At 47.5% G+C, this 21,099-nt stretch overlaps 1 protein-coding gene across 2 annotated transcripts in view; it reads right to left on the bottom strand.

Moving 5' to 3' along the window:
* RAD50 (RAD50 double strand break repair protein) overlaps window positions 1–21,099 on the bottom strand; it is a 227,678-nt gene that overhangs the window by 177,028 nt on the left and 29,551 nt on the right. For both annotated transcript variants that reach the window (XM_032837574.1, XM_032837577.1), the window contains exon 3: window positions 8,663–8,703. The gene's annotated coding sequence lies outside the window, so the exon portion shown is untranslated. The remainder of the gene's footprint in view (window positions 1–8,662; window positions 8,704–21,099) is intronic.

Here is a 21,099-nt window from a genome sequence, read left to right as displayed (position 1 = left end):
GGTGCTGATCTGTATTAGTCATCAGGGAAATGCAAATGAAAACCACACTGCGATAATACACACCCACCAGAAGGGCCAACATGAAAAAGATACAAAATACCAATTGCTGGCAAAGATATGAAGCAACCGGCACTCTCACACATTGCTGGAGGGGTGCAGATGGCTACGGCCATTTTGGAAAATCATTTGGCATAAGGTAGGAAAGTTGAACACATTCATATCCATACCTGCCTTAGCAATGCCACTTCTGAGTAGGCACCCAAGGGACATGCATAAAAATGTGCTCCAAAAGACACCACTGGAATGCTCATTGGGGTAGTAGTCCTAACCCCAAACCCCAAACAACAATCCAAATACCCAAATACCCAGCAACAGTGGTATCCATATGGCGGAATTCTCTATAGCAATGAGAACAAATAGACTACAGCAACTATAAGCCACAGCTTGCATGAATCTCACACACAGTGTTGAGTGGAAGAATCCAGACAAAACCCCAAATACCATATGATTCCCTTTATATAACACAAAGCTTGAAAACAGGCAAGACTCATTTCTACCGTTAGAAGTGAGAATGGTGGTTACCTTTTGGAGCACCAGGGGACGTTGGTGATGCTCCACTTCTTGACCTGGACACCAGTTACTTCGGCTGAGTTCACTGAGTGAAAATTCACTGAGATTTTACACCTTGGGTTTGTTGTGGTGGTGCTGATACATGTATGTGATCCTTCAACACACACTTAGATTTCTTTCTTTTTTTTAACCCAGATCAATTCAGTATCTTTGGAGTGAGAGTGAGGTCCAGGCATCAATATTTTTAAAATATCCTTGGTGACTGCAATGCCCCACCAGGATTGAAAGCCACTGGTTTAATTTCTTGGGAGGAGGAGATCCACTCAGGGGCTTCATGTGGTCCTGACCGAAGGCACTTCACAGCTGGGGTGCGACACTGGGTTGGGAAGAGGTCCATCTTGGCTGAGGTGAGCAAGCCTCGTGCATGGGCAGAGGAAGTACAGCCACACGCTGTTGCAATGTGTTTCTTCCCTGGCAGTGTCTGATGAAAGCTGGTTGCATCAGTCTGTCATGGTGTGTGTGGCAGCGAGGTGGACCCCGGCCCCGCCCCAGAGAGGTGGCTGGTCACACAGCTGCTGCAGGGCCATTTACAGAGATGAAGGAGCTAGGCTTGCCCAGGATATTACCCAGACCAGAGGCACTGCTGAGGATGTGACGTTGGGGAGGGGGCAGTGTTGGCCCCATGGATGTCTGTGTTTGTGGCTAACAGTCAACTCTGGGTTCCAGAGGATACCTAAACTTCCTGGCCTCTGGGTCCAGATTAGGAACTTGCAACATCTTGCTGAGGACTGCAGCAGGCTGGGTTCAAGTGCCCAGGCTGAGAATGTTCCTTCCTCTCCTTGTGGTTAGAGGCAGCCATCCCAGCAATGGCCACCTCTGGCATACTCTCGTCCACAATGGGCAGCTTGGACAGGAAAAGACAAGATACGGGCTTACAGCCTACATAGGAGCTCTGTCCTCCTGGGCTTCATCCTCCATGTGCACAGACTATGAACCTTCTGCTGTGGGAAGGACTCTGCTTCTCTCAGAAGCTTCCCCCAGCCCTCCGGGGCCCTCCACCATCCAGCCACAGGCTGCCCCTTATGTCCATGTTCCTACATGTCTGCCTCACGGCATCATGTCTGCAGAATAGGAGTGAACAGGAAGGGGCCTGGGGCCTCTTGCAGCTCTGCTGGGTGGGACACTGGGCGGTGGGGCGGGGTGAAAGGGGGTGGCTTGGCTGAGCTTCCTTGGCCAAGGGACACAGAGTGGCGTGGGCTGGAAGAGGACAAGCTAAACTGATAAAGGCTACATCACTGGAAGGTAGCCAGGTTAGAAACAAATCTGTCTTCAACTGTCTAGTCTCCATTCCCCAAATTAAAAAAGAAATCCATGGAAGTGAAAGAAGCATGAATAAGGAAGCTGGGGTGTAAAGACAGGAGTGTCTCTCCACTGAAGCTGTCACTCCCCATTTATCTGGCTTTTGTCTCCCCCCTGGGAAATGGGGGTGATGCCCCAGGCCTTTCCTCCCTGCCCAGGAGGGCTAAGGGTTTATGGCTCTGCCGGAGTAACCAGTGGGACACTGTGCCCAGGGCTGTGCCTGTGCTGTCCCTGGCTGGGGCCTCCCCGCCCATGTGCCATCTCACCTCCCTCATCTGTGAAACACCATGCAGCCGGCCCTGCCAGCCAGGGAGCCACTACCCCTTCCTGTCACCACCTTTACAAAGCACTGATGAAATGTTTCCTCTTTGTGCTTCAGGAAACGGGTGGCCAAGAAGAGTACTTGATTCTACTTTTTCCCTAGAGGTATGTGTGCTTCAATGGACTGTACAAATCCAACCAAAAACTGAGGCCTGACCTGCCCAGGAGATCGAGGAGGCAAGAGAATCCAGACAGCGTTCCAGCAGGGGAGTCGTACAGGCTGATCCGGAGGTGGCTGAAGGACAGGTGGGCTCCGGGTGCTCCTCCTGGGTGTGAGATGTGACCGGGGCCTAGGCTGTGGGCCTGTCTGGGCTCCAAGTCATCCTCATCCAGGGAACAAGCACACGTTATTCCTCAGAATAGGATCCTCAAAAGCATCAAGGAGGCCACTGAGCTGGAAACACACAAGCTTAGTGGGTCTCACCTAAGGGACTCCTCATGTCAGATATAGGGGAATCCAACCCAGACACAGCCTGGATGTCCCCCAAACCTACACTTCACCTTAGAGACCCAACAAGGATCTGTTGTTCAGGAAGATATTTCTTCATTTTCTGAAACTGTTGATGTTTTCCAGTTGGCCATATAATTTCTGAAAGTCATCATATACTCTCTCTCTCCTGGTTTCCTTTTATTGACAGGCATATTTTCCTCCTCAAAACACTTTAGTGAGTCATATTCCCCCATACGGAGAAGTCACTAATCCAGTACCTTCTATCATGCATCATAGTTAAAAACTCGAAAGTGAATTTTTTAAAGCCCCTGTGTAGTCCTGAGATGTCACAAAGCTCATACAAAGAACTGGGAGGATCTCTCTCGGGGACTATTCTTGCTTTAGATGCAAATGAGAAAAAGTTTCTGTATCGTCAGAGCCCCAGTGGGAAACAGATGCGCACTGCCCAGGTAACTGAGGAGAGCTTGTACACATCCACGGTGAGCAGGACTAAGGAGAAGGACAATGGGAAGAGAAGCCCCCTAGAGCCAGCTACAGTGAGGGAGCTGTTACCTCCAACCTGAAAGGAGAGGTTAGTGGAACCTACACAGGGCTAGAGGAGAAGGCTGCTGTAGGTGTTGTGGCTTTAAAGTGAAGAACCCAGATCCTTCTGACCCGAGGCATAGCAAGGGAGGTAAATGGGGGGATAAAGGACCCTAAAGCACCCCACCATTATTTTCCAAGCCTCCGCAGGGGTCTTCAGTTGGCCAAATCCAACTGGAAGCAAGTACCATGGAGCCAGATTGAGGCAATCCACAAAAGTTGAATGCAGGAAGGAGTGAGGAAGGGTAGGCAGGAAATAGGTAGGAGCAGGGCCATGGCAGGGAAACCACGAACAGCCATCTGGTTTAGTCACTCTGGAGGAGTAGATTGAAAGTTCATGTGCTGGGTGCCTGGGTGGCTCAATCAGTTAAGCCACTGCCTTTGGCTCGGGTCATCATCCCAGAGTCCCAGGATCGAGTCCCATATCGGGCTTCTCCTGCTCTGCAAGGAGCCTGCTTCTGCCTGCCACTCCCCCTGCTTGTGCACTCGCTCTCTCTCGCTCTCTCTCTCTCTTGCTGTCAAATAAATAAATAAAATCTTAAAAAAAAAAAAAAAAGAAGAAGAAGAAAGTTCATGTGCTATAATGTGGCGCCTTCACCACAAATGAATGGGATGAGAGGCAGTCCAAGACAGAGATGACCATGAAAAAAGGCTGAAGGGATTTTAGCACAGTGATCCCAGCCCCCATCATGCAGGGCCAAATTGCTCTACTTAGCTTCATAATTCCAAGGTAAACATGAACATTCATAAAGATGACACTGAATTAACAGCAAAGAGTTAAATGTGGTTACTGCATTGGAATTGTTGAGTCACTATATTGTACACCTGAAACTAATATTACACTGTATGTTAACTGACTGGGATTTAAATAAAAACTTAAAAAATAAATGAAAATAAATTTAAAAAAAGAAGAAAGAAAATGGTATCGACCTTCAAGTGCAAAGGAAATGGTAAAGGAGACATGGGTGGATGAGATTGGAGGAGCCTCCAGGAAGAGAGAAAGCAGAGGGAGGAATAAGGGCTGGCCTGGAGGAAGCTAGTCTCCTAGGGCCCACGGACAGGGCTGCTGACAGGAGGCCAGCCCCTTCACCCCCAGAACCCTGGATGAGCTCAGACCTCAGGGAAATTAGCCATGATGATGGTGGGAGTCAGGCATAGGAGTCAGTGGGGTAAGGGACCAGGTAAATCCTTCTCGATCCTACTCCACGCTCTGCCTCATGGAGCAGGAGACGAAAGATTCTGAACATGAGAAATGGAGGCAGAGGAGATGGCAGATGAGCACAAGGATGCAAATGGGTGACGAGGACAAAGTCTGAAGACTGCAAAGTGAGCTTCAAGGCCTCCACGCCTCACATCTCACCCTGCCCCAGGCATATAGCACCCTGTTCTGGAGTGGGGTGAATTTAAAACATAGCTGCAAATTTTTTCAACACATCTTCCTTTTTTTTTTTTTTTTTTAAGATTTTATTTATTTATTTGACAGAGAGATCACAAGTAGACAGGGAGGCAGGCAGAGAGAGAGGAGGGAGCAGGCTCCCTGCTGAGCAGAGAGCCTGATGCGGGACTCGATCCCAGGGCCCTGAGATCATGACCCCAGCCGAAGGCAGCGGCTTAACCCACTGAGCCACCCAGGCGCCCTCAACACATCTTCCATTGAGAAGTGGGTATCAGTCTCTTCCCCTGAATCTGGGGGGGGGGCCTTGTGACTGCAGTAGTAAGTGAAGCCATGTGACTTCCAAGACCAGGCCATAAAAGGCCATGCAGTCCCCACAATGCTTGCTGGAGCATTCACACAAGAGCTCAGAGCTACCATGTATGAGATCCAGCTACTAGGCTGGATGCTAGAGATGCCATGTGCAGCCTCTCTGGTCACCAGTCGCAGCCGAGCCCAGGCTTCTTGCTATCCCTGCCAAGTGGAGAACCATCTGGAAAGTGGATCCTCCAGCTCCAGCTGTTCCAAATCCCAGAGACTCAAGCCTTTGGTCATTTCAGTCACCCCAACCTGGGCTCCAGACATTGTGGAGCTATGCCTTTTCTGAATTCTTGACTTGTAGAAGAATATAATGGCTGTTGTTTATGCTGCTAAGTTCTGGAGTGGCTTGTTATGCAGTCATAAGTAATGGGAACAAGAGTCAGAATGCTTCTCTGGAGAAGTGGAATGGCTTAAGTAGTGGTTCTCAGTGGGGTGATCTTGCCTCCCAGGGGACATTTGGCAATGTTTATAGACATTTTTCGTTATCACAAGTCTAGAAAAGGCATCTGGGGGTTCAGTGATACTACTAAGCATTCTGTAGTGCACAAGAGCCCCTGACAACAAGGAATTATTTGTACTAAAATATCAATAGCTCCCAGGTTGAGAAACCTAGCTCTAGAGAACAGAGCCTGACATTTAGAGGCTTGTTAATGAAAAGACCAGCTTGCTCCCTATAGCAAAGCCCCAGCTGATACGTTGTCCCCAAACATACAGTTTAATTCAGGTTTTTATTGGTCCATTAATAAGTATCAACAGACAGCCTGGACATCTGACATTTGAGGAATACCTCCAACATGAAAGAGAGAAAACAAACATGCAAAAGGCAGCTAGGTAGAAACAAAGATAATAAAGAGAATAGAAGAAAATCAAAACAAAACAAATAGAAGAAAAATAAACAATGCCTTCATAGAGGTAAGAGATCAAGAGTATATCCATAAGACAAGAATGTGATTATGAAAAAAGGCACAGAAGACAAGAATGAATAACTGTATATTAAAAATATGAAAGCCGAAATTAAAACATCGGCAGCAAGGTTGGAGGATAAAGTCAAGTAAAGTTGCCCAAGAAAGGAGACCCAAGGGCAAAGGGCAGGGAAACAGAGAAAATATAAGAAAATCAGAAGAGTAAATCCAGTAGGTCCAACAGGTAAAATAGAAGGGAGAAAATTATCAAAGATACAAGACTTTTCCCCCACACAACACACTACTTAGCTCAGCAGTGAAGAATACCTCTACATTCACTACTGAGTTAACCAAAAATCATGTTATATTCTTACTGGGAGATGGGGGAGAACTGGAAATGACTTTGTAGGAAGCTCAATTCTTATCTCCCACAAGTCAACAGGTGTCTAAAATTGGTAAATCAAGAAATAACAGTATAAGCAGAAATAGAAACTAACGAAAGAGTTGAAAGAGGCTATCTCTAGAGAGAGCAGGACTGAGGAAGCTAAGGGAGAAGGTTTTTATTCCCAGCCTCTCTGTACTGTTGATACAGAAACCGTATGCCTGCATTATTTTGATCAACGTGATAAAACAGAAATTAATTAAAAATGAGTACAATGAAAAATTGTGATGCAATGGGATTAAGTTTGATTATTTGGAGAAGTCACTTGCATGGATGAGCCATGCCCCGAGAATGTTGAATAAATTGGCACCTCCTTAACGTGGAAGAGTTTCTCCCAATCTCACTGGCCAGTGAAGGCAGTTGGCACGTGGGGGAGAGGGTGGGAGCCCACACAGCAACCCAGGGGCAGTCACCAGTCACTGGCTCCCCTTCCCAGCAGGTTGTATTGACTGGGGAGACCCTGCTCTTGAGTGTGGATGTGGCCAGGGAGACAAAGAAGAGAGGAGCTAGTCATTCTTTGAGGAACTGAGGAACTCCCTAGGACTTCCTGCCTCTCCTGCTCTGGGCCTGGACAAGATGCTGGGTTTTTGAAGGCCCAGGGCCCCTCCGCTGATGTGCTCTGCTGCTGGAGCTGGTTGCACACACTTATCGCCATCTCATGGGACAGATGGGCCTTGAGTCACCGTATCTCCTGCCAGGAGAGCCCCAGGAGCTCCCCAGGAGGGGCTAGAATGGGGAACATGCCTGTAGCAGCTTGAGCCTTACCTCTGAAGTGCATCTCCTTGGGCACCAGCCCTCAGGCCCAACAGTCCTTCCAGTTCTTTCCTTTACCCACTGTCCTTCTTCCTCCCCCTCCCTCCTACCTCTACTCACCCAGGCTGCACAGCTGGCTTGCCTGCCAAATGCATGGCAGGTTTTTTTTCTTTTAACCTTTTCAATTGTTACTTCCTTTTAAAAATTACACCATCATTAAATAAGTAACATTTATTCCATGCACAAAAATAAGAAAAATTTGAAAATCACTCAATATTTTACCAGCCAAATAAAACCACTACTTGACTATGAATTTCCAGAACGTTTCCAGGCTAATACCCAAGTAAAAATACTACTCGTTCACACCTCATCTGGGTGCCCACCTGCTGAGCACTCAACACAGGCTGGAATCTGTGCCCAGGCCTTTAGATGTGTTAATCCCACCCAATTCTTACAACTCTGCAAGACCTGTGTTATTATGCCCATTCTACTGGAAAGAAGTAGAAGCTTAGGGAGATCAAATCACCTGCCTGAGCTCTCACATGGATTAAAAGAGACTGACCTGGATTTCAGCCCTCCAGCCTGTTTCCCAAGCCACTCGCTTTGCATGTTTGCTGAGTTTTTTACATTTCCTTTTTTTTGTTTGTTTGTTCCTTAACTTAGCAATATATGCAAACATCTTCCTTGCCATTAACTACACACCTAGGTCATCCTGCTGTGTGACATGCCCTTGTGTGGATGTGCCAGATTTTAAAGGACCAATTCCTTTTCTTGGGCTTTCCAATTCTTTTCCTTTCTCTTCTCTTTCCTTCCTTCCTCTCTCTCACTCTTTCTTATAAAAACAATGCAGTGACAAATTATCTTTGTACACACATCTTTGCATAACTGTGATTATTTTCCTAGGATAAATTCCAGAAAGTGGAATCGCTTGGTCCAATGCTGGACACATTTTTAACACTATGTACATTGGTACACAATTCCCCACAGCCATTATTTACAGAGTGTTTTCACTCTTTAAAATTTGGACTGTGGTTTAACCCAGAATCAGAGAATCCCTATGCAGGAAGCATCCTATATTTCTCTAAATCTACATCCAAACCATCCTTGCTTGAAAAAAAAAAAGAAAGAAAGAAAGAAAGAATGCCCAGGACACCCTGACTTCAGCAGGCCTGGAGGAAAAGCAAGGGGTGAAAGACAGAGGCCTGGAGGGAGGCTGGGGAGGCAGAGCAGGAGAGCCAGGCTATGGGCAAAGCCGAATGGCTTGGGGGAGGTTGCCCTGTCTTCCCAAGGGGAGCACAATCTTCTTGGGTCTGAGACCTTGCAGCCACCACTGATGATCCACTGTTAAATACTGAGCTGTCCTCACTGTCCCAGCACCCACACTCTATCCAGGAAGTCAAGATGAGTCCTCTGGACCTTCGCTTCATCTAGCTGCCAACACTTTCAACATCCTGGTCTTCCTTGAATACCTTCCAAGGCCTTGTAAGTTTGGAAGTCCCAAACTAGACACAGTCTTATTATTCTCTTACCTTGTTGTTGTCTTCCTCCAAAAGGCTACAAACTCTGGCACCTAGAGAAGAAAAGGAAAGTAAGTGATTGAGACAGAGTCCTGAGGGCAGGCCTTGGGGCAAAAAAAGGCCTGGATGGAAGAGAACTGGGATCCCTTTCATCTGTGGTGACTCTTTAGAAGCCACCGAGGTGTGAGCTGGCTGCATGCTGGCCCACATCAGACTTCCACACATGGACATTCTCCACTGGGGGCATTTCTTTCTCACTCGGTCTCTCGATGCTCCTATGCTGGCAGGAACTCCAGGGCTCTTTCCACCATGTCTCAAGGCCTTTTATTTTTTATTTTTTAAAAACATTTTATTTATTTATTTGACAGACAGAGATCACAAGTAGGCAGAGAGGCAGGCAGAGAGGCAGGCAGAGAGAGAGGAAGAGAAGCAGGCTCCCTGCTGAGCAGCGAGCCCAATGCGGGGCATGATCCCAGGACCCTGGGATCATGACCTGAGCTGAAGGCAGAGGCTTTAACCCACTGAGCCACCCAGGGGCCCCTCAAGGCCTTTTATAAACAGAAAATCATCCTTTCATGTATTTTGAGTCATAGAGCCATTCATCAGGCATTTACTGAGCACCAGCTATATGCCAGGCACTGTCCTCAGGCTCTGGAGATACAGCAGTAGACAAAAGAGACAAATACCCTGCCTTCATGGAGCTTGCATTCTATGAGGCACGACCAATAACCGGAGAAGGAAATAAAATACAGTATATAGTAGTCAGAAGAGGAAAGTGTTCTGGAGGGAAAAGCAAACAGGAGAAAGTCAAGGGAGTGTTGGAGCAGGTGGGCAGGAGTACTGAAACTCTAAATAGTATGGCCAGGGAAAGTGAATTATGAATAAAGACCTGAAAGAAATAAAGGCCTGAACCCTGACATTTAATGGGGAAGAAGCTTTCCAGGTGGAGGGACCATAACAGCATGTGTAAAGGCCCAGAGGTGAGAGGCTGTTTGATATGGTAAAGATCATTGGGGAGGGTGGTGTGGCCAGAGCAGGGTGAGTGAAGGGGAGGTAAGATAGGGGATCAGAGAGGCAGTGAGGATCTGAACATGCAGGGCACAAAAAGAAGGCCCTTAGGTGAACTTGAGCTTTGACTCAGATGGGAGCCACGGGAGAGTTTTACACAGAAAAGTGACATGATGTGACTCACATCTTAACAATATCACTCTGAGGGCGCCTGGGTGGCTCAGTTGGTTAAGCATCTGTCACTCTTGATTTCGGCTCAGGTCATGATTTCGGGGTCATGAGATCACCCTTGCACTGGGCTCCACACTGGGCATGCAGCCTGCTTAAGATTCTCTCTCCCTCTCCCCCTCCACCCACTTCTTAAAAACAAAACAAAACAAAACAAAAGCCCCCCCCTCCATATCACTCAGGACACTATGTTGAGAATAAATTGGGGAGCACAGGTAGAACCAGTTAGGAGGCTACTACAGAAATTCTGGCAAGAGATGACAGTGGCTTGGACTACAGAGGCAGCATGGAGGTACAGACATATGGTCAGATTCTAGAAAGGAGAGCCAACAGGATCACCGATGGATTAGAGGTGGGTTTGAAATAAAGAATTCCAACAGGACTCTGAGACTTTTGCCTGAAGAAAATAGAATTAGAACTCACGGCTTGCATTGTGCTGGTGGAGCCTGTTGGAGGGGGGAGATAAGAAACTCAGTTTTAGAGATGTTAAGTAGGAGATGCCTTTTAGAGACTCATATGGAGAGGTCTGTAGGCAGGTAGATGTGCGAATTCAGGGGAGAGGTCTAGACTAGCCATGAAGATTTGCAAGTGCTCAGAGTGTGGCTCTTTAAAGCAGTGACACAGGATAAGGCCACCAAGGGGGTGACTGTCAACAGGGAAACTGTCTAAGGACTGAGGGACAGTAAAGGAGACTGAGACGGAGTACAATAGGAGGAAATCCAGGAGAAAGGGGTTTAAGGAGGATGGCCAAGTCCACTGTGATAGGTCAAGTCATGTGAGGACAAAGAATTAATCACCGGATTTGGCAACTTAGAGTCCCAGGTGATATTGGTCAAGGGCAGATTCAGTGGAAGGGCTGGGATGACAACCTGACTGCAACAGGTTCAAAAGAGAAGAGCCGAAATCATCAGCCTATAGGCAGAGTGAGATGGCGGCTGCAGGAGCCCTGGGAGCCCTGGGAGCCCTGGGAGTGAAGGGGGAAGAGGTGATCAGATGAATTGCTTCCACCTATACTTCACACCAAGCTGGCATTTCCACAGCCCCAATTTCAGTGGCAGCCGTAGTTACCAAGCTGGACCAGGTTCTGCAGGTTGCTGACCTTCAGCCAGTGTCTGTCCCCGTAAGCCAGCTATCTGCCTATTTCTAGACTCCCATGAAGGAGTTCCCACTTTTCTCACTGGCCCCTGTCGTTTTAGGATCAATGCCCAGAGCTTGGGGCTGCTGAGTATGTCCTCTGCTGCTTACAAACCAAGATCTCATTTGGGCCACTTCTCCTGATGGGAAGTCAGAGGGAACAGAAGAGGTAATAGAGCCTGACTTGTGGAGGAGGCGATCGTCCTGGGGAGACAGATGCCAAAAAATGCAGCAAAGCCAACCAATGAGATGGGGTGAGAGGAAGCTTTGGGGTCAGGTGGCCTGTCTGGGCGTGGTGTCTGTGCTGGGCTAGTTCTCCACATGCTGGCCCCTGACCCCCTACTTTTCGGCATCCAAATATCCCAGAGCTGGCCAGGGCCTGTGGTCATCTAAGTACAGGGCCAAAAGGAGACATTCTCTTCCTCTTCTCTCTTTAATATATACCGTGGGATTTTCTCTCCGTGGTTACGAAAAACGTGCATTTTCACTGAAGGATTGGAAAATACTGAAAAGATGAGGAAAAAATCACTTACAATTCTACTACCCAGAGAGGACTATTGCTCATACTTGGTATACATCCTTGGAGACATTTTTCTATGCATATACACAGAGTTTTTAAAAATCAGATCAGGTTGGGGCACCTGGGTGGCTTAGTCAGTTGAGCACCGACTCTTGATTTCAGCTCAGGTCATGATCTCAGGGTCAAGATCCAGCCTTGGTGGGGTTAGGGTTGGGGGTCCGGGGTCTGTACTCAGTGGGCAGTCTGCTTCTCTCCCTCTGCCCCTCCCCACACTTGAACATGTACTCTCTCAAATAAATAAATAAATCTTTTTTAAAAAAGCAAGATTGGGTTGTCCGTTTTTTTCTGTGTACACTTTTTAAAAAAAAAGACTTTGTTTATTTATTTGACAGAGAGAAAGCACAAATAGGCAGGCAGAAGAGAGAGGGGGAAGCAGGCTCCCCACTGAGTGGAGCCTGATGCAGGGCTTGATCCCAGGACCCTGAGATGATTATGACCGGAGCCGAAGGCAGAGGCTTAACCCACTAAGCCACCCAGGTGCCCCTGTGTACACTGTTTTAGTCATGAATTTTGACTAAACCTATTATAAGCACCCTTCTAATGCCATTAATTTTCTTCCATGTGCCGATTTTAATGCCTGCACAGTATTCTACTTAATGCATGCTTTTACCATAATTCATTTAATCCCCGAACATTGGCCATTTAGATTGTTTCCAAGTGACTGCCATTAGAGGTAAACTGAATCTTTTTTTCTTAGTGGGGTAGGTTTGCTAATCCCTGATTGTCTTCTTGGGTTGAGGAAACCAACATCACTGCCCAGTGGGAGTGTCATGGGTCTCATGGCATCAAGAAGCAGCCTGAAGCCCAGAACAGTGGAAGAGCAGAGCTGAGCCTTTTACTAAGGAGCCAGAATCCACTCAGATGCCAGAGGCTGATTTTATCCTCAGATACACCCTGGTCTGGAGTTTTCCTCCCTCAGATGGTCTAAACACTAGGGAAATAATAGGCCCCACTCTTAAACCCAGTGAAATCCAAAGGGATTCCCTACCTGAGCCAGGAAGAGGGTGTCTCCCTCTGAGGGAAGCATACAGAGCCCCCTATCTTCCTTTGAATCCCCCTTGGGGAAGCTCCCCCTTTTCATCCCTCCCTAGGGAAAACATCCAGGTAGTCAGGCATTCAGTCTTTTTGGGGGGCAGTGCTGCCAGGAAGGGCCTGGGACATAGAAAGTTCTACAGAAATGTCAGCTCCTCTCCTATCTCCGACCCAGCCTTGCTTTGGAATCTCCAAAATCCCCCAAAGGGCTGGCAGGGGCAGTCTGTGCCCCCAATGAGAGGAGTGTCCTGGGTAGCAGTGAGTTCTGGGGTGAGGTGGGAAAAGCACAAGCCCAGGAGGCCACCAGACCTGAGTTTGAGTCCCAGCTCTGGCACATTCCAGTTTCATTTTGGGCAAGTGACTTCACCTATGGAATGTAAGCTCCAGAAGCAGAGGACTTGGGTCTGTTTTGTGTACTGTTATACAGGCAACACTTAGCACGTAGGTGATGCTCAGTTAATACTATGCCAAGGCAATGCATGATCCTTTCTAACCTTCAGTTTGCTTATCTATAAAATGGGGATGATAAAACCTATTTCACAGGCTTATTGTGAGGACTAAATAAAACATGGGTAAAATGCTTAACAGAGTGTCTGGTGTTCAACAAGCGCCAGTCCAAAGCCCTGGAAAGTTGCTTCCATGCCCCACACCTCATGGCAGCTCTGCAGGTCCCCCTTATTAGACAGAATTAGTTTGCCTCCACTCTGCTCACTATTTGCATCCCAAACAAGCCTCTGGTCTGGTACAGATCACACAGTGAGTGTGCTTGTCCAACTCCCTTGTTAGGCTTTAAGGCGGGTTAAGGACAAGAATTTTGCTTCTGGGGACGCCTGGGTGGCTCAGTTGGTTAGGCCACTGCCTTCGGCTCAGGTCATGATCCCGGTGTCCTGGGATCGAGTCCCACATCGGGCTCCTTGCTCAGCGGGAGCCTGCTTCTCCGTCTGCCTCTGCCTGCCACTCTGTCTGCTTGTGCTCACTCTGACAAATAAATAAATAAAATATTAAAAAAAAAAAAAGAATTTTGCTTCTGTATCCTCTGTGCCTCTGAACAATACTATGAAGTAAGCAAGGTCATTATCACCATTCTACAGATAAAGGAAACTATGGTTCCGAAAGGTTAGGTGCTTTGCCCTAGTCACACAAACGGAGCTGCAGAGCAAGATCTAAATCTGCTTCTGATCTCTGGGTCCCTGTTCTCTTGTAAGTGATTCTCTTGCAAATGGGATTGGGGGAGGGGATATGCGGGTGACGGTGAGGAGGGAGCAAGCCAGTTTCCAGGTCCTTAAGGAATAAGGGAGGCAGGACTCCAAGAAAAAGGAGGTCCTCGGGAAGTCAGCAGGCCCTGACAGTCACCTGAGCCTATCTCATCTTCCTGTGGATAATCATGTATGCAGCAGCTGTAATCCCCAGAGACCTGCGATTTGATTTGTTTGGGCCAGGCCGATGCAAAGGCAGGGGTCCCTGGGCTCCCTTGGTCAATGTGGAGCCCAGCCAGCAAGGGGACTTGGGTTTCCCAGCCCAGAGCGGATGGTCATGGCCTCAGCATCACTGGGAATGGCTGGAGGGCACCTGGTCAGAATTGCCCTATCCCCAGGTATGCGGCAGGAAGGGCTGTCCACCAGACCAAAAGCATCTTGATTTACTCATCTCTGTGACTCCAGGATTCTGCTGAATGGTGACAGCCCCCAGCCTCCAGTGCTGGGGAGTGCTGGGAGCTAGACCCAGACCAGGCATGTGAAAGGAGGGAACAAGAGACCAGGAAGAAGGGTTTTTAAAGATTTTATTTATTTATTTGAGAGAGAGAGAGAGAGAGAGAGCGCACTTGGGAGTGCCCACATGGGGGGTGGGGGAGCAGAGGGAGAAGCAGACTCCCCGGTGAGCAGGGAGCTGGATATGGGGATCAATCCCAAGATCTCAGTATCATGACCTGAGCTGAAGGCAAACGCTTAACTGACTGGGTCACCCAGGCACCGCTGGGAAGAACGGCTTTTAATGACCAGGAATGGCCTCTGTCTCCTTCCCCACTATTAAATCGGGTGTTTCTGGAGGGTAGGTCTGTGGCTGATTCATCTGTGTTTCTACCACACCCAGTAGATTTCTTGGCAGAAAGTTGGTATTCAGTGTAGCTTATTGGAGGTATAACTGGAAGCCAGCACCCAGGACGACAGATGGCATCTGCGTTTTGTACCTGGGTCATCCAGGAAATGGCCTGTCAGGCTGGTCCAGTGTCCCGACCAGGACAATCCGGGGAGGGGCAGGGACTCTTCACCTGAGGCATTCAGAGTTGACCTCCCTCCCCAAGCCCCACCCAAGTGACTATCTCACCCTTAGCCAAGGAGAGACCTTTTTGGGAGAAACCTCCAGGATCCATGAGTCCCTCTGGTGATAGAAATGGACTGGGTGTGTGGTGTAACACCTTTGTCCCTGGGAACCTGGAGGGCTGTGGGCCACTAGAAAGAGAAATCTAGAGCAGTTTTCTCTTTATTGAGAGTAAAACTGCTGCTTTTGCCTGAAAGGTCAGATCAGCAGATTGCTTTTCCATTGGCCGTCCCCACAGCATGCATGTACTGCATGGCTACAAATAATCTTCATGTTGCATATTTAAAATGATGCCTTTTTACATCAGCATGGCCAAGAGACACCTGAAAAGATACTTAACATCATTCATTGTCAGGGAAATGTAAATCAAAACTACAATGAGATCTCACCTCACACCTGTCAGAATGGCTAAAATCAACAACACAAGACAGAAGTGTTGGTGAGGATGTGGAGAAAAAGGAACCCTCATGTGGTGTTGGTGGGAATGCAAACTAGTGCAGCCACTGTGGTTCTTCAAAAAGTTAAAAATAGAACTATCCTATGACCCAGTAATCACACAAGCTTTTATCCCAAAAATACAAAAACACTAATTTGAAGGAATACATGCACCCTTATGTTTATAGCAGCATTACTAACAAGTGCTGAATTTTAGAAGCAGCCCAAGTGTCCATGGAAAGATGAATGGATAAAGAATATGTGGTATGTGTGTGTGTGAATATATACATTCACACACACACACACACACACACACACACCATGGAATATAATTCAGCCATAAAAAAGAATGAAATCTGCCATTTGCAACATCATGGATGGAGCTAGAGAGTATAATGCTCAGTGAAATAGGTCAGAGACAGACAATTACTATACAATTTTACTCATATGTGGACTTTAACGAGCAAAACAAATGAGCAAAGGAAAAACAAAGAGAGAGAAACATGGGTGCCTGGGCGGCTCAGTTGGTTAAGCATCTGTCTTCGGCTCCAGGTCACAATCCCAGGGCGCTGGGAGCCAGTCCCCCATCGGGCTCCCTGCTCAGTGGGGAGTCTGCTTCTCCCTCTACCCCTCCCCACTGCTCATGATCTCTCTCTGTCTCACGCTTTATCTCAAATAAATGAATAAAATCTTTAAAAAGAGAGAGAGAGAGAGAGAACAAGAAACAGACTCTTAACTCTAGAGAACAAACTGATGGTTCCCAGAGGGGAAGTGGGTGGGGGGATGGGTGAAATAGGTGATGGGATTAAGGAGCGCACTGGTGGAATTGCTGAATCACTATGTTGTACACCTGAAACTGATATAACACTGTATATTAACTATCCTGGAATTAAACTTTAAAAAATTACATTTAGAAAAATTGAAAGTAAAATAACAGCCTTTTAAAAATCCCTGTTTGCCCATCAGTGTAAACGGAGTATCCCTCCATAGATGTGATGAGTATAGAGCTCATCTCTACAAGGCCAAATGCAGTACGTATTTATCACCTGCATAACTGTATAGCTTTAAGCTTCAGGCTGAATGTACCCAGACCATGGAGTGGGGACATCCCAGAGAACAGCCTTTATTCATGTCCATCCATGGGCCTTAAATTAAGTCTATAAATTAGTCTAAATTCCTCAGCCTCCAGGTCACCATCCACTACTCCTGTCCACACCCCCGTCTCATCTTGCCATTGGCTTACCTCACACTGTGGCTCAGGTGAGGTACAACTGGCTGGACCAGGTGGCTTTGGCTTAAGCCAGTGGTTCTCAAAGTGGGGCTTCTAGACCAGGAGCATCAACATCATCTGGGACTTGTTAGAAAATGCAAATTCTCAGAACCTCTGGGTATACTCAGAACTCTGGGGTGGGGCCCAGCCATCTGTGTTTTCAGAAGACCTCCAGGCAATTCTGACACGCACTCACTAATGCTCAGGAACCACCTGGGCTGCCCTTCTCAGGCCTCTTCTGTCTCTTGTCCTCTCAACACCACACTATCCCCTCAGGGAGCCCTCCTAGTCCCCTGCGCACCTGTGAGGGTCTCTTCCCAGAACACACAGCCCCTCCCCCTTGTGGTGAAAAGGCTTCCTTTCTGCTCCTCTTCACAGCATGCAGGTTCTGCTTCATTGTGCAGCAGAACTGTAAGCCTGTCGGTGGCCTCCCAGACGGATTCCACTCTACTGCTTACAACCACGTTGCTCCAAAGGCACCTTCAGCAGTAAGGGTCTCACATCACTCACTGTCCACAAACATCAACGGAGGGCCTGTGGCATGTGGCAGAGACTGGGCCAGGCACTGGGGGTTCCCAGATGAGAGGTGTGGTCCCAGAATCATATAATATGCACTTTTTTGGTGTCTGGCTTCTTTTGTTCCACATGTCTGTGAGATTCGTCTCTGTTGTTCTGTGTCTCCATAGTGTGCTCTTTTTTTTACATGGCTGTGGTATATTCCATGGTATGGATATGATGCAATTTCTTTATCCTTCCTATTACGAGGGGACATTTGGGCTGTTTCCAGTTTGGGACTTCTTTTTTTTTTTTTTTTAAGATTTTATTTATTTATTTGACAGAGAGAGATCACAAGTAGGCAGAGAGGCAGGCAGAGAGAGAGGAAGGGAAGCAGGCTCCCCGCTGAGCAGAGATCCCGATGCAGAACTCGATCCCAGGACCCTGAGATCATGCCCTGAGCTGAAGGAGAGGCTTTAACCCACTGAGCCACCCAGGTGCCCCAGTTTGGGAATTCTGTGAATAAAAATGCTACAAACATGGGAAGATATACGCACTCATTCCTCTTGAGCATATACCAGAAGTGGAATTCATGGCCTATGAAATGGGTATAATCTTAGCTTCAGTTGGTACTGCTAAAAATTTTTCCAAGGTGATTATACCAACTGGCACTTCTGCCAGGAGCACAGAAGGGTTTGGCAGTATTTGGTATTATCAGTCTTTCAAGTCTCAGTCCTTTGGGTGAATGTGTATCTTGTAAGTTTTAATTTGCTTATTGGCTACATAGATATCCACTTGTAAGATGTTGCTGATCAAGACTTTTGCCTATTTTGGGGACGCCTGGGTGGCTCAGTTGGTTGAGTGGACGATTCTTGGTTTTGGCTCATGTCATGATCTCATGGGTGGTGAGACTGGTGGGAGTCTGCTCGAGGGTCTCTCCCTCTGCCCCTCCCCCACTCTTGTGGGCCTTTCTTGCTCTCTCTCTCAAATAAATACATCTTTAAAAAAGACTTTTGCTTATTTTGTCTTTTTCTTGATCTGCAGAAGTTCTTTGTACATTCTAAATAGAAGTCCCCTGTCAGGTACATTACTGAAAATATTGGTCTGTGACTTGCCTTTTCACCCTTCCAGTGGTAACTTTTGGTGAAGAGAAGTTCATGAAATGTCTATTTATCTATATCTTCATCTATGACTAGTGTTTGCTGGCATCCTATTTGAGAAATCTTTATTTTAATATTAGGAAATCCAGTGGACACAGAAATAATGACAAAAATCACTACTACTAGAAAAAAAACACAAAGAAGTAATGGAGAAAGTCTGAGTGTGAGTGTGGGAAAAACAGTGGCTCATGAGGGTGTGCCTGCCTGAGTGTGCCGCACAAAACCTGGGCTTTCTTCTGGGATGGGATGAAGGGGAGAGGTGAGTCTCAGGAAGTTCAAAGCACACAAACTGGTGTCCAGTTTGGGAGGGGTGCTGTGGCAGGGGCTGAGAACAGTTCTGTGAGGGCAGGGGGCCCCTGACTGACTGACTCAAGAGAAGAACCCCTTCTTTTCATGTGTGTTCAACTGGGCCCAGCCCCCCAAACCCTGCGGGCATCCCCTACCCCAGGCCCTGCTCCTCCACCCATGCCAGAGTCTGCAAAGAAAGAAGTGTTGACACTTGTCCAGCTGGCTCGAGAAGGGGAAATTCTCCCCTCCCTGAGTCACCACTGGCAGAAGGAGCTTCACATAACAAGCACGGGACGACAAATGATCACTACGCTTGTTTCACTATGCTGCATCACCTCCAAAATCCCCTATGAGGCTTTCGAATGAAGTCTGGATCCAAAAACTTTCCCCATGTTTCCCCCAGTTTGAACAGAACAATACCCAGGGAATCACAAGCTGACTTGTAAAATTGACTTCCCCAAAGAAAATAAAACAGATCTCAGACTCAGGGTTCTAATATGTAGTCTGGAGGGAGCTGGGGGTGGTTGTAGAAGGCTAGTGGCCCCTGTCCCCTTGCCAAGAGGACCCCAACCCAACAGATGGACCCAAGCCTCCTTCTGCCTCCTCCAGCAGAAAGTCAGCTCTGGAGTTGGTGGGGTGTCTTTCTCCCCAACCAGCTTAATGGAGATAGAGTGCACACGGCCTGGGGAGCTCAGAGACACTGCCTACAAGCCCCCAACATCATGAGTGGACGGAAGCACACCTCCTCTCTAGAGCATGGCAGTGACCACAGCTAGGTGACAGACAGTCATTTCTAACATGTTCGCACTACTAGCTTTGGGGAAAACCACAAGTGATCTTTAGCAGCACCCAGGTTCATTGTTTGTGCCACCCCTCCCCACCACCTCTTCCCATTTACCATCTTCTCACAGAACTCAGAGCTCCAGGGTAGGGTCAAGAAAAGGGTCCTTGAAATCCACATACAGTGTGTAAAATTCTGGGTGTTGTCCATCTATTTCCTCTGATTCTGGAAGGGGTGGGTGACCTCCACAAGGCTTAGAACCACTGGGCCAGGCCTCTTTAAATAGAATGCATCAGTTTGATAAAGTTAATTTGCATTAATGAGTTATGCATCTTTAGCTAACTGCATTTCCAAAATAACAGCTGGGTAAGGAAAATACGTAACTGGAAATACATTTCTAACGGCAAACTTGAGGTACCTGAGTGGGGGGAGGAGGACTCTGAAGCAGGAGGTCCTTCTGCTTTCCTTTAAGCCACTACCACTAGTGCACAAAACCAGTTTTTCTCTGGAGATACTTTTCAGAGGCTACTGGAAGGGGGAATGGGAGTCGGTGATGAGGATGTGTCAAAAGACATAAGCGTTTCTCAGATGGAGCCCAGCCTGGCAGGTCTCAGAAACCCTCAAGGCCACTGAGGCTGCTAAGACCTTGAAAAAGAAGAGAAAATTCCCACCCTGACTTAGGGGCCCAGGAACCACGCTTCTGTCATACAAGATTCAAGTGGGCAGAGTGTGCCTGGAGCACACGCTCCTTCCTGCAAGGACGATGTCCCTAGAAGACCTATGTCTGCTGCATTCTATGCCCCCACTCTCCAGTGGTGACAAGTCATAGCTGCCCTCACAAGGAACAATCTGAAGACCCAGCTCTTGTTCCTCTGGTCTCTCACTGAGCCTTCTGACTTAGCCAGGGCCCTGCCCCCACTACAGTCAGGAGGAAGTGATTCTGTAAGGTAGCCCAGGGACTCCCAGGGCTGGCTCAGACATCACGCTGTTAAATAAGTGGGAGTTTTTCCAGTGTTTTCAGAAACTGTTGTTTAAAAAACATATATACATAGAACCATCCAAACTGTTTATGTAACCCTCGGGAAGTCTCAACAGATATGGCTCCCTGTTTGTGACTGTGGCCAGGACTTAAAAAATCAAGGGTCTGCTGTCTCTGGGTTGTCCTCCTTGGAGATGGGTGTCAACTCTAAGGGGTTCAGCTCTCTGGATCTGTGCCAACCAAATCCATATGGTCCCTAAACCACAAATTCTGATTACGAAGGGGATGCAAAGCTCCTCAGCGGACAATTACAGTGTGAAGGTGATGATCTGGGCTTCTTCCTAGAATCAACCTGGTGTCTCCATTACTCAGTGCCGACCATCCAAATGGAATCTGGCTCTCATAGGAAAACATCTTTTTTTTTATTATTATTATAAAGACTAATCTTCTTTGGATTAAAGAAGTGGTTTGGATCATGGACTTTACTGGTAAAAAAAGAATTTGATGAGGACTCTGACTCCACCAAATGTATAATTTGATACCACTTGAGGAGAGAGGGTGGGTCCAACATCCTCTGAAGATAAGCCTGTGAACCCAGAGATAAAAACCTTGGGCTTACAATGGGCTTCCTAACATTATAAGCTCTAAGAATTCCTAACCACTGCCAAATCGGCACCAACAGCCAAGGCCTCAGCCTAGAACCTCATTGCTGATACTTGCACAGAGTGCAGTACTGGAGA

Source organism: Lontra canadensis, unplaced genomic scaffold, assembly GCF_010015895.1.
Source record: "Lontra canadensis isolate GAN:19392208 unplaced genomic scaffold, GSC_riverotter_1.0 scaffold99, whole genome shotgun sequence".
NCBI classification, from domain to species: Eukaryota; Metazoa; Chordata; class Mammalia; order Carnivora; family Mustelidae; genus Lontra; species Lontra canadensis.
This window is presented reverse-complemented; position numbering and strand designations above follow the sequence as displayed.